Here is an 11,562-nt window from a genome sequence, read left to right as displayed (position 1 = left end):
ATTATTTGATTTTCATAATTGAATACACTCAAAATTACATTTTTGAAATAAAGAATCAATCACCTAGGAGTCAAGCTAAGTTTCTGCTGCTGTTTTGCTAAAGGTACTTGCATAGGCAGGATACACGTGGCTTTGAGCATTTACTTAACTGCATCAGCTGTGATGGCAGCTGCAGAGACTTGCAGAGATGACAGGTGGGTCTCCAGGGCATGGAGAGCTGACACAGGTACTTGTGATACCTCCTGAACAAGTGCTGTGCTGGCACAGAGCTCTGCATTTGAACTGGAGGCTGTTTCCACATGTCTCCCATTCCTCTGAGAGACAGAGCTGATGCCTTTTGCAGCCACTGGTTGCAAGACATAAATAAGTGATCAGCTCTGGGGTCTGTGCTGCCTCCCATGCAGAGGTGGGAGGGGAGGCAGTAGATCCCAGCCACGCCAATGCAGGAGCCACAGGGTCTGGATTTTGCCTTTCTCTGTAAACTGCAGCTGGAGACCTGTCTTGACTCAAATAATTACAATTTTAAGTTGACAAGGTAAAATTATCAGGAAACAGAATGCAAAATTTAAGGAAAAAAATTACATTTTTATTCATACTCTGGGCAAAGGTTTGGTTTTACCCTACTCAGGTGTGTGACTGGTTATACAACTTTATTTATATGGTAAGTTAAAGATATTTCTTGCAGCAAGAAGCTTCCAATTTAAATTGACAAAACAGAAAATAATTAGAAACAAAGGAACAGAGAGGTTCCCTTGTAAAGATCTGCAGCTTTTTACTTACCTGAAACCTGATGTCAAAAAGGTCTGTTCACTGCCATGGATTTGATTCCTTTGCACAGAAAGAAATTTTGAGGAGGCATGGGGAAAGAGAACTGAGCATTTGCTTGCACAGGTATTAAATGTGGACATGTTTTGCAGGCGTAAGGAAAATGTATCTTCTGTCAGGATTTCAGCACAGTTATGACATTTTCTCATCTGCTAAAATGCTTGGTGTTGGAAACTAATGCTGAGTGGAAATTTGAAGTTGTGAGCTGTATCATCATAGTGCCATGAAGTAAAACTGCTTTTATCCTGTGAAATGCAGAAAACATGGAGGAAAAAATATGCTTACTTGAAACAATTTATTTGTACTTCATAAAATAATTTACAAGATGTTTATTCTTTAGCAAGGGATAGAGATTTTTCAATTTTAAAAAGAAGAAACTGGAACAAGTGGCTGTGCTTCAAAGAGAACTGGTCTTTTGCCCTTCTCTCACCAGAAAACCTGAACAGAATGGGGAGCATCCCCCCAAAAATCAAGGCCAAACAGTGAAGATTAGCAGGGTAAATTTGCAAAGCTTTGGGCAGGAGAGAAAGGAAATTCTCAGTCCCCACCCCAAGAGGTGAGTTTGCAAGAAGCAGTTATATGTTCAGCCTTTATCTCCTGACATATAAACTCTCAGTCCAGAGAAATTCCACACTGCAAGTGATGTCAGCTTGGTTTTGCTCTGCACAGCTCATCTCTGTGTAAGTCAAGGTTGTTCCTAATATTCACAGCCTGGTGCTAAAGTTGGCTAATGAGGAAACCTATTGATCTGTAGCATTTTCTTTCAAAAGTTCAAAAGCAAAGGAGGGCTGTGAAAATGAGTGATCACTTTCCTCTCATTTGCTCTCCTGTTTGCCATTATTCTGTTGCTCCTTGTACACTGCACCCTGGAGATTGCAAACAAGAAGTGGGAGAAGTTCCACCTTTATTCACCCCAGGTAAGAATATTGGCTTTCCCCTTTCTGAGCATGTGACCATTTATACAACATTAATTAACTGATAGGTTTTAAATTTCTTATTTTCTTCTGATACAAAAATTTGATTTCTGTATTTCACTAGAAAGTTGAAAATCTTGCCTGTGGGAACTGCTTACAGAAGAATCTTCCTGCACCCAGCAGCAATTCTTCCTGCATGGAAATTATTAATAATTTAGTTAAATCTCTTGCTAATCTTGGTAAGACTAAAGAGAGGGGGCCTGACTCTGCCTGCCTTTGCAGCAACCTGGGAAGGGTGCAGTCCTCACTGCTGCTGTGCTGTTCTAGAGCTACCTTTTCTGAAGGAATGAGTGGTACTGAAGAGAAGAGCTGCTGCTGTTCAGCTATCAAAATATATATACTCTTTATATTGGGGATTTCGACTGAAAAATTATTCATTACAAGAAAGGAAGCATGAGAAATATTTACTTCATTAACTATTAGATCAATAATGCTGATTTTTCATTAGAGTAACAGAAAATGTATTGAGAGGTAAAATTCATTACTTCCATTTGACTATTTTTTTATTTTATTTTTTATATTTACAAAACACAGAGGGTAAATGTCTTGGCTGGAATCCATGACACATGAGTGTTTAAGGTATGAGTTTGATTCATGCTTTTTGTTTATGGCATGAAGATAAAGCATATTGATCTGTCAGGGAAAGCAAGAATTGGCTACTTGGTCTAGTTCCTCTTTTCACTGTGAGCAGAAGTGGGACAAGGAATTCAAAAATTCCTACTTATTTCTTTTACTGCAGTGCTTGCATACAAGTGACAGGACACAACTGATTATATCTGCTGTTTGGTAAGCATTTTTTTGTTTTGATATTTGGACTGCAGATGTCTCAAAACTGTCTTCCACAGTCTAGAATAAGAATGACTTTCCTGGTCCCCAAAGCATCAGCACTTTGGAAACACTGTGCAGGTGGTGTTTCCACAGTGTCAATCCTGTTCTCATTGTTTGTTTTTGGAAATATCTCCTGGTGAGTTCAGGACAAACAGGACAGGGCTTGGCAAAAAGAATTTAATCCAAATTCCCACCTCCCTGGCACTAACAGCCCCTCTGTTAGGACCTTAGGACCCTGTCTCTCAGAAGCAGTCTCTGGACCCTCAAGAGTTTGTGTGCTGTGGACTAGAAGTGCTTGCCTTGGGTGCCCTTGGCAAGCCGTGGCTCCTAAAGACCAGAAATGCAGTGTGCTGAGATAGTACAGCTCATCCTGTTTGAAGCATTATTAGGTATCATTAAACATTCTTCATTGTGCCAACGGTGTTATCAGTAAGTTTACCATCTGTCCTAATAGTTTTCTTTTGATTTGCTGCTAAATGATGGAAGTTGGGGCATTTCATATGGACTTGGCTACTTTTTCATTACCAAATTAATGATCTGTTCAAGTTTAACTGTGCAACTTCTTAGTATGTGAGTCTATGCCTGAAAGGACTCTCAGGCAGAAACCCTGAGTGCCCCCACTTTATATCCATCACTACTCTGGCATGTTCTCTTTCTCCAGGGAATAGTAATGTGCATTCTTACTGGGTGGCTGGAAGATGAAGCTCCCCAGCAACACAGGAGCTCACCTAAAGGGATAATAATTTTTTTCAATGTTAGGAATTAATTTAAAATTTTCACTAGCCTGCATTAAAGACAAACTTTTTCTTGATTTTTCTTGATTTACTGCTACAAGTTGATCTTAAGCCCCTTTTTTCACCTTCTTTAGTCTCATTTCATTCTGAATATTCAAATTTCAGGGGGTAAAATTTTATCCCTTTCTCAAGTTCTCTGTGCCAACATTCATCAGTGAGTTGGTGTCAGTATAATGAAGCTGCAAAACACACAGAAAAGCTGTATCCTATGAGCACTCCCAAGCAGTGCAGCTTTGGTCTCAATGATGACAAGTGACATATTGCTTATTAAAGATGATGTCTTGCCAGGTCCCATCCCTCAGACCTTTTTCATTCTGCAGTTGCAGAGTTTGAGAAACCAGGCTTGTTTGCCACCTAGTCAAACGTTTGTTTTGTTTTGTTTTACTTTTTAAAGTCTGTTTATTTGTTTTACAGAAAGTTTTAGGGTGCAGTAGCATAAGGTTAGACCAAAGTGTGGGACCCTCTTAGAGGTAAAGACTGCAGCTGAGCAGTACTTACTAATTTTAAAGTCTGTCCAGCAATAATGTCTGCTTTTCCATACTGGCATCAGGAAGTTGAAGACCTGGGTTCAGTTTCTACTTCTTCCTAACTTGAAGATCCCCATTTCCTTCTCTTCTTCCGGCTGAGCACCCTGACAACTGGGCAGTTGTGCCTGCATCCACCCTCCTTGCTTCTGAAGCAAGGTGTCTGTGTACAGATCACAGGAGGGGAGCCTAAGGAGAGGGAGGTGACACCACACCATAGAGCTTCAGAGCACCAGGCTGATGGTGTGGAGAGCAGGGAGGGCAGGAATCTGCTCCTTAGGCCCGTCTTCCAGGAATGAGAACTTCCATGACCTTGGTCTTTTTGGGCTGGAGCTTAGGCTGTCACCATGCAGTATCTGGGATTAATCAAAATTAAAGCAACTCTTGCATTATTCCCAGATCACAACACTTCTGTCAGGAGCTGGCTTCTGACATTGCTTGACAGGAGCTGATATGCTGACATTGCACATATCAATGCCTGGGCTAGGTGGCATTTATTTTCCAGGTTACACTGAAAAAATGCACCCAATTTCTCTCTAAAGTGTTATTCCACGGCCACTATAAAAACTCTCTGCACTATGTATGTGCAAACACTATGGGTTTTCTCAATGTTGCCAGGAAGTAAATGAGAACTTTGTAGACAAATGTAGAAATCATTTCGCACAGAGAAGCTCAAACAGGACGTTAAATGTCAGCAAAGCAGAGAGCTGTGGAACCCACTGAACCTTCTTTTTACCTGTGCAAGTCCCTTGCTAAGTCTAACATTAATATATTTGCAGTAAGATGTTGGGCTGCTGTTATGTTGTGACTTTTTGTTGTTTTTGTTTTTAACTTGGGTTTGGTTATTTGCAGCTATTTCTACTCCATATTGTTGACATTTGGAAATAAAGGAATGTATTATTAATTTGTGTAATTTTTATTAACTCAGCAGCTAGCCTATGAAAGACACTACTGTGACTATGAAACTGAGTTGCACAAAAGCCATTTGGGAATTCGAATTTGGGAATTTGAATCATACAGAAATGTTTGTCAAAGCCAAAAGTCAGGACTTAATGTTACATGCCACCAAAATTACTGCACATGTTTATGGAGTTGGTTCATTGAGAAATACTAGGGAAGAGTTGAAAAGGCAATCACAAATAACGTATTTTGAATTTTTTTTTATAGAATCACAGAATCATTTAGGTTGGAAAAATACCTTTAACATGGAGTCCAACAATTAACCTAGCACTGCCAAGTTCACCACTAAACCTTGTTCCCAAGTGCCACATCTACACATCTTTTAAATACCTCCAGAGATAGTGACTCTACCATTTCCCTGGGCAGCCTCTTCCAGTGTCTGACAACCCTTTCTGTGGCAACACTTTCCTAATAGTCAATCTAAATCTCACCTGGCTCAACTTGAGGCCATTTCCTCTTGTCCCATCACTTGTTACATGGGAGAAGAGACCAACTCCCACCTGGTTACAACCTCCTTTCAAGCAGTTGTAGAGACTAATAAGGTTTCCCTGAGCCTCCTTTTCTCCAAGTTAAACAATTCCAGGTTCCTTTAGCTGCTCCTCATCAGATTTGTGCTCCAGACCCTTCACCAGCTCTGTTGCCCTTCTCTGGACTTGCTCCAGTGCCTCAATGTCTGTGAGGAGCCCAGAACCGAACACAGGACTCGAGGTGTGGCCTCACCAGTGCCACGTACAGGTGGACAATCCCTGTTCTGGTCCTGCTGACCACACTGCTGATACAAGCCAGGATACCATTGGTCTTTTTGGCCATCTGGCACATGCTGGCTCATATTCAGCAGGCTGTCAACCAGCACCTGCAGGTCCCTTTTTGCTGGTCAGGTTTCCAGACACTCTTGGGAGGAGCTGTTGGCTCCCTGGAAGGCAGACAGGCCCTGCAGAGAGACCTTGATGATTTAGAAGATTGGGCAATCACCAACCATGAGAAGCTTAAACAGAAACTAGTGCTGGATTCTGCACCTGGGATGGGGCAACCCTGGGTGTATGGACTGGGGAAAGAGATGATGGAAAGTAGCTCCTTGGAAAGGGACCTGTGGCTCCTGGTCGATGGCAAATTGAACACAAGTCAGCAGTGCCCTGGCAGCCAGGAGGGCCAACCCTGTCCTGGGAGCATCAGGCACAGCATGGCCAGCTGGGCTAGGGAGGGGATTGTCCTGTTCTGCTCTGACCTGGGGCAGCCTCACCTTGAATATTGTGTGCAGTTTTGGGCACTGCAATGTAAGAAACACATTAAGCTATGAGAAAGCATCCAAAGGAGAGCAATGAGGATGGTGAAAGGCCGTGAGGGGAACCTGTGTGAGGAGCGGCTGAGGTCACTTGGTCTGTTCAGCCTGGAGAGGAGGAGATTGAGAGGAGACCTCATTGCAGTTACAACTTCCTCGTGAGGGGAAGAGGAGAGGCAGACACTGATATCTTCTCTCTGGTGACAGTGACAGGACCCAAGGGAATGGCCTGAAGTTGTGTCAGGGGAGGTTTAGGTCGGATATTGGGAAAAGGTTCTTCACCTTAAGCATGGCTGGGCACTGCAATGGGCTCCCTGGAAAGCTGTTACAGTGATTTACTGGGTATCAATGATATTTTCATTTGTTTGGTAAACACATAGTTTACTTGCAATGTTAATTGTAAAATTACAACATAAATATAAAAATATCTTCAACTTATTGAATTCTCAAACAGCTAATGGATCAACAGGGAAATAATGAGAAATAGACAATGGCCTCACGGGAAATGGTAGGACTCTACCACACACTGGGTACAGGAAATAATAAAATAGAGAAAAGGACAGGCTGGTAGGATTAGCAGCAAACTGTGGAGGCTGTTGTAATGGATTGCTAGTTTACATCCAGCTAGGATGGGCCTTAAGGTGTATTCTCAAATCTTTTTGTGGGTTGAAAGAACAGGGGGGTAATGGTTTTGTGCCAGTCCTACTGAACAAGTTACTGCAATGAGGGGTCAGGTTGAAAAGAAAGATCTGTGCCACCATGGGCTTCATAGGAAGCTCAGCATCAGCCCATTGCTGATGATGCCATGGCCACCAGAAAACCCCTCTGCACTATGTGCATATATTGTGGGTTAGGGCTTGCTCCTGGGCAAATATTGATCCTTGTATTGGTCCTAATATTGCTCTCAGTTAACATTTTGGTGTCCTGGAACAAAGGGACCAGTTTGCAATACATATTAAATAAGGAATCTCTTCAATCCTCTTGAGAACAGAGCAGTAAAGCAAGGGAATGGAGGGCAGCGCTACAGTTAGAAAATTACTTAGCAATGTTGCACTTGGGAAATGCAAATAAACATGTGGAGCAAATATCTGTATTAAATGAAGAACAAAACCTAGAAACTAAATATTTTTACATAAGTGCTCGAGCAAAAGCTGAAAATGTGCTGATAGATTTTGTCATAGATACTATCTTGAATTTGCAATGTGGCAATGCTGCAAAGGTAAATTGCCCTGGCAGGTCAGGAGCAAAAATGCCACCAAGACCAGAGGCTGGGAGTGCACCTTCTGTGTCCTGTGCTGTGTGAAGAGGCATGAGAGACCCACTGCTCACTGCATTCTGGATCCAGGCCCAGGACAGGGGCACTGATGTGGCTGAGACCTCTCTGCATTGGTGCAGCTATAATCCATGGGGCTGTACACTTTCTGGAGCTTAGCTGGTATGTCTGCTCTAAGAAGTGCACCCAGAGCAAATATTGAGGCACTGTTGTCCACTGGTGTGATGATATGTTACAGTTCTAGTCCACAGAAACTCCAGCCAAGAGTACTTGTGTCTGTGTAGTGCTAATTAAATGTGGGTGGTAATTAATAGGAATTTAAATGATACAAGAGTAACAGAAAGGAAACAAAATAATAACTGACTGAAAACGGAGCCCTTGTAATGTAGTGTGGAGAAGATTAATCAGATTTATGGGACAGTGGAGACAACATGATGGTAAACATTTGGGAAATGTCAGCAGTGGAAAGTCCCTGTTTGTGTAGGATGACAAAAGGATAGGGAAAGTTTTGAGGAACTTTCCCCAGAAGAGCTGGTGAGAATCTCATTATCTGAGTTGGAAAAACTAGAGAGAACAAAGTGTTTAAAAATATTTCTGTGGGGAAAATTCTGTTCATATGGAAAGTTGTACCTGGAGACATGACATTTTTCTTCCATTTCTAGATATTATAACTATAACCTTCACAGCTGCAGAGAAATGTGTGGCATGTCAGACTCTTGTCTTTTGGAATAAAGTGAAGTATGTTGTAATGAAAGGATATCAAGGATACCTTTGACAAGAATATGTTTATGGCTTGATTAAATAGCTGATACATAAAACCCAGCGAATGCTGATTAGAAAGGAACCTGCAATCATGCAATAGGTAAAAAAATGCTTTTCAATCCACATGTGATGATTTGCTGCAAACTTAACCATAAGTATGATTAGCAGCAGTGGCCTATAAGGTGTTTTTTTCAGATGGCTAAAGCAATTGATTACAACTGAAATAGAAAACTTCAAATGAAGTGGAAGAGATTGCTTTGGTTATACATGTAAGGGAATTTATTAAGCTCTACAGAGGTGTGTCATTACAATTGCACAGACATCTCTGGTCTGAATTAATTTAAAATAAAATAACAGAAAATTAATATTTGCTGCATGTTAAATTAGTTTAAAAAATCACTAACTTCAAAGATCCATGAAAGAAGAAGAGGTGCATATAAAAGTTTGGATCTCCGACTTTTTATGGGCACTTGCAGGATCAGGGCAACCTTCAGGATCAGGACCAGCAAGCTCTGCCTTTCTAATCTTTCCCCTTTTTGTAGCTATCCTTGTCCATTTACTGGATAGGACAGTGGCTGGGATTTGGAAGTCTTTGCATCAGTTCCAGGGTCTGCCTATGATTTTGTGTCAATAATTTCTATGAATTAAGAGAGTTACTTAACAACTCAGTATCGTGGTTTCCATCTGTACTCTGAGCAGTACAGCACATCCCAGCCAGGCTCCATTCCAGACTGAGCCCTCATTTCAGTGTCCAGGTGGGAGTACCTGCAGGCGCCTGCATCTCAGTTTCAGTGACCAGAGGAGGTGCCTGGAGCCTTTTAAGACACTCTAACACCCATGTGAACTTTGTGGGTGTGACCCAGAAAATGTAGGGGGCCTGTGGGGTGTCCTAGGGCATCTCAGATGGCTCAACACTTAAAGGACCTGAATCCCAACCTGGATCTGTGGTGTCTGTAGTGGAAATAAGCACACACAGACACCTGCATGCTGACACCTCACTTTAGGTGTCTTGAACCATAACCTGCCTATTATTCCCACACTTCTCTATCCCTTTGCAAAAGACAAAAGCATTCAGTCTTACACATTTATATAAACTGCCCACTGTGCTGCTTCTCCTGTGCCTGTCACCATGGAAATGACCTCCTTGCTTGGACACTTTCCTTTGAGCAATCCCCCAAAGTGTTGGGACAGTCTGGAGCACACACACACCTCTAGTCTGACTGCTTTAGTCAGAAGTACTAAATAACCCTCAACGGGTGAGCTCATACACCATAACCTGATAGAGAAAATTCCCTTCTTCAGAGACAGAAAAGCAGTTGCACAGGGAGGAAGCAAATATTTGAAATGTTGAGGTTTGGGCTGGTTCCAGGCCTGGAAAGAGTTTGGACCATTTCCTAGCATGGCCAGCCTGGTTTACACAGTGCTTGTTACTTGCCTCAGGGAAGCAAGTATTAGATTCCTTCTAAAAAAGGGCAACTTAAATTTATTTCATCTTTATAATTAACTAGTAGTAGCATGTATGATATTTATCTAAGATAAGATAGAAGTAGGAAGAGCTGGGTGCAGATGCCAATTTATGTCTTAGCCATCGTATTACTGTAGAATTCTAAATGGTAAAAATTAATCGTTTCCACTGTGCTTTCTCTGACAAGTGAGGTGCAAAATCAGTTTGCATGAAGAAGCATACAGGACAAACAAGAAAATACATTCAGGGCAAGTCCCAGGAGATATTAGAAACAGATATCAGAAACAGATATTGCAGGCTGCATGGCAAATTTCTGGGACGGATAGAGTGTGATGAGATCTCCCAAAAAGTTATTTCTTAATTATGCTGGAAAAATCTGTTTAAATTATCAGCATGTTGATCTGTCTGGTGGGTATTGGGAGCTCTTATTTAATTTTCCATGACAAACACATGTAGGCAGTAAATCTGTACTTCTAAACACTCTCATATTAAAAATTCTGTCCCGCTCCCTTCCAAGGGATGAGGGAAGTCTCTGGTACTCTGTTTCATTTATATGACACTCTGGAAAGAGTACAGAGACAAACATCACATTCAAAAGCTCAGAAAAGATAGGCTTTTTAATCTTTATTAAGTAGTTATCCCTCATTAATTTGAAATAGGGGTATGGAAACACTGGACAAAGGAAACACACTGTGTGGGATGAAATCACAAGATAAAATTTATCAATGTATATTTTTTAATGCCTTGGTTTCCTATGCTCTTAAACCCTTATGAAACTTGGAAAAGAATGGAATATGCAATATTGAAACAAAAAATTTATCACCATTCTCTAAAAACAGATGAGTGATAGTACAAAGAGCCTGTTCCTTGCACAAGTGATTTACATAATTTGTTTTTACACCCAATTAGCCTTTTGAATTTCACTTGGCAAAAATGTTTAAAAGAACTGAGCATCTTTCTGTGTTTTGCATTTACAAGGCAATACATCCCAGAGGAAAAAAGACAAATTGTCAAAATCTTATCAAGTAAAAGTGAAAGCTAACTGAAGACAGGATTTTGGATCACGGTTATAGCAATGCTTTCCAGCAGTTTTGCTCACTGCTTTGTAACTGAGTTTGACTTATTGATTGTAAATATGAAACTTTCTAAAATATCTTGAGCTGCAGGTGACGCAATAGTTCTCCCTCTGATAAAAGCTAAACTGCTCAAAGCCAGTTTGTGGTAAAGGATAATTGTATTTTCCATCTAAGTTCCTTTATACTGGAGAGCTTTTTTGGATATGTCACAAAGATTGAAATAATTTACATAACATATTAAAACTGTAAGATAATGAGACTCTTAATGTTGTAGAAACCCCATTAGTCTTCTTGAACTTAGCAGAACTCGGCAGTAAATCACAACTTCTTCTACCTGCAAGGAAGGAAGATACTCTGAAAATTGTGGGTCAGCAATAAAACTCCTTGGGCAATGCAGTTAAAATGTGTAATCCATCATGAAACTGTATCTAGAGCCACAGTCCAATGTTCGGGAAAAGTTAATATTATTTTTTTAATTATTTTTTTACTGTGCTAGCAGAGAAAACCTGGTTTTCTTTTCTGTACGGAGCTGGCTCCACATCCAACCCATATATGCAGAAGACATCCTGAACTCACAGTGACATACAGAACATTATTATTAAATAATGACAGTGAGTACATTTTTTCGTCCATCTCTCCATTTTCATTTCTTACAGTAACTTTCAGTGTATTTGCTCTCTGCTGGGAGCCCATTTCATTAATGATGCAGTGCAATGACAATGAGCCTCAGCTGAGCTGCTCATGGACCAGTCATTAACCTTGTCTTGTTGGTAACATTTCCTCTGACCATAACTGGCCAGCC

The 11,562-nt window shown here is 41.0% G+C and overlaps 1 long non-coding RNA gene across 1 annotated transcript; it reads left to right on the top strand.

The window, feature by feature from the left end:
* Positions 1–256: 256 nt before the first annotated feature.
* On the top strand, positions 257–1,941 carry LOC146440286 (uncharacterized). Its single transcript, XR_014851393.1, has 4 exons — positions 257–535; positions 1,259–1,381; positions 1,698–1,742; positions 1,864–1,941. It is a non-coding gene; the product is annotated as an uncharacterized LOC146440286 (long non-coding RNA).
* Positions 1,942–11,562: the final 9,621 nt, after the last annotated feature.

Source organism: Lichenostomus cassidix, chromosome 3, assembly GCF_008360975.1.
Source record: "Lichenostomus cassidix isolate B80296 chromosome 3, HeHo_3.0, whole genome shotgun sequence".
Taxonomy (NCBI): Eukaryota; Metazoa; Chordata; class Aves; order Passeriformes; family Meliphagidae; genus Lichenostomus; species Lichenostomus cassidix.
Note: the sequence above shows the minus strand (reverse complement) of the source record. Positions and strands in the feature narration are given on the sequence as shown.